This window comes from Hyperolius riggenbachi, chromosome 1 (genome assembly GCF_040937935.1).
Source record: "Hyperolius riggenbachi isolate aHypRig1 chromosome 1, aHypRig1.pri, whole genome shotgun sequence".
Taxonomy (NCBI): domain Eukaryota; kingdom Metazoa; phylum Chordata; class Amphibia; order Anura; family Hyperoliidae; genus Hyperolius; species Hyperolius riggenbachi.
The window spans coordinates 583513888-583516427 of NC_090646.1; the positions used below are offsets into that span (position 1 = coordinate 583513888).

At 43.6% G+C, this 2540-nt stretch overlaps 1 protein-coding gene across 1 annotated transcript in view; it reads left to right on the forward strand.

Annotated features, from left to right (window-relative positions):
• ANKRA2 (ankyrin repeat family A member 2) overlaps positions 1-2540 on the forward strand; it is a 93733-nt gene that overhangs the window by 1638 nt on the left and 89555 nt on the right. The gene's annotated exons all lie outside the window — the stretch shown is intronic.

Below are 2540 nucleotides of genomic sequence, written 5' to 3' on the forward strand. Positions count from 1 at the left end.
AAAAAATTGTCCTCCCAATTCATAAACTTTTTTTTTTTTACATTTTTTGGATCCTCAAAAAGAAGGGTGGCTTGCATTTAGGCCTCTTTCACAGTGGGACGTTGCGTTTGATGCGACGTTAAGGTCGCATAACATGCCCCTAATGCAACGCATTAAGAGACTATAACTTGGACGTTATAGTACATTCTTTAGCCCTGCGTTTGGTGCGCCGTTTTTGTCGCACAGTGATGGAATGAAAACTGCATGCATTACATAAAAAAACAAATTACTGAGCATGTACAACACACAACGCAGCAAACGTATTGCTAAACACACAGTATGCAGCACTTTCTAAATATTGCTACACGTTACACACAACGCAACGTGTGCACCGTGAATGTTGCACAGACTTTGTATTGCTGTGCGTTAGTCTGCGTTATAAAATTTTGTAACAGAGACCTTGAAGTCGTACAGAAATATGTAGGTAATAACTAAGATCTGCAGTACAAGAAGAAAGCATTTAACGCTTTAGGTTGAGTTTAAAAAAATGCATTTCCTGCAGTCTTTTGCAACCCAATTAGGATATCCAGGTTTCTTCCCTGTGTACAGAGACTGAGCGATTGCAATTATTTGCGTAGTCAAGGGCAGACGCATCCGCCTGCCCAGGATTATCACAGACTGTACCTGCGGATCTGTTGCAGCATAAGTGTTAACAGCGCCTATGTATTGTATTAATTTCAACTTGTCTGGAGTGATTAATACTCATGGATTATGCAGATGAGCCCAGCTGAATCAGCTGGTTTCCTTTCCCTCCTTTTAGCATTGTAAAAATCGCAGGAAATTGCTGCAGGTAGAGCAATCAGCATTAATCGCCGGCGATCACTGCCATATAGTTAATGCGCTAATGCTTTTTAAAAGCGATAGCGATTGCCAGGGATTCAGTGATTACTTACTCGCCCCAGTGTGAATGGGCCCTTAATCAGTTTCTCCAAGTTTTTAAAGACCTGTCAGAGGTCCCCTTTAGTAGCTTCCTCGGCCTGTCTGCATCTTGCTCAGCATCTGAGCTTCTTCCTGTATCTTGGGTAGGGCTGGGCTTTGCTTTTTCTAGCAAAGATCTTTGGTATGCCAGGATCAACAACTGCTTAAGAACGCTTGGGACACATGGGAGTGGGGAAACAGAAGAAGCTAGGACAATGATGGTGGGGAGATTAGGGTGCTAGGTAGGCTGCAAGTCATGGAGCTACTCTGCCTTGTGACTGCTCCACTCAGAGGTCAGGCACTGCCACTATTTCTAACGCTACACCCAATACTAACCTTTCTTCCCTTACATCTAACACTAACCTTACAATTAAATAATGTCTGCTTGTTGAAGCAATTGAGTCTGCCACTTTCCATTGATATACCATGTTGCCGAATGGCACCTGATCTAAACACTGTCACGCCTCTGTATGTTTCGGCCACTTGGAAATTTAGGCACAGGGAGAAGCTGAAATACAGCTCTCCTTGCGTTCGGTAGTATCTGGGAATATGGAATATGAATATATATATATCTTTTTTTTTTTTTGTTTGTTTATTCCCCTCCTGATCACCTAATTTTTATTCTTTGGCCGCACAATTTGAGGTCCAGGTATTACCGTCACCCAAATTAAAGTGATTTTATTGCAATGTGGGCTGCACCTCTTTAGCCATAATTAATATTACCGGCTATAGCGGTGGCCAAATCAGGTGCAGCGTGGTGCCAACCCTATGCCAAAACGACCTGCCTTGCCCTGGCACATTATGGCTGCAATTAACATTGCAGGCTATGTTACTGCTGAGGACATTTACTGCACGCACCAAAAGTGAACGCTTTGTAGGTTGGGGGAAGACACTAAGAGGATAAAAAGATAGATGGGAAAGTTGGTACCGCTGAATTCTGCTTTATTCCATAAGGTGTGCATGGAAAGTCATTCAGGTGATACATGCATATACAGATGAACTCTGACACTGTGGTACAAAGGTGGAGTGGGTGCTGGGCACTGGAGCCACTCCACCTTTGTACCACGGTGTTGACGTTCCATGCACACCTTATGGAACGTGTGTGTGTGTACGTGTACACACTAGAATCCCTGTATAGTAAACTCCAAGGGACCAGGAAAAAGTAGTTGTCTGCTTTACAATTGATCATACTTAATTGTATATTTATACAAAAGTGTGTGTGTGTGTGTGTGTGTGTGTGTGTGTGTGTGTGTGTGTGTGTGTGTGTGTGTGTGTGTGTGTGTGTGTGTGTGTGTGTGTGTGTGTGTGTGTGTGTGTGTGTGTGTGTGTGTGTAAAGTGAGACTGCAGCCAGCATTGTGAGGTGACAGGATGCACTAGTAAACATGTGGAATGGAGATGGGATCAAGTGGAGTAAAGTAGTGCAGGTTTGCGGTGGCTAGAGATATGATGCCAGCCCTGCCACCATGAGCTGGAAACTGGCCACCATCACAGGCAGACTGCTCATAGATAAACTTAATTTGTCACCCTTAGCAACAGATCATCCACTACCAGAGAAGAACCAACATAAAAACGTTCACAAACC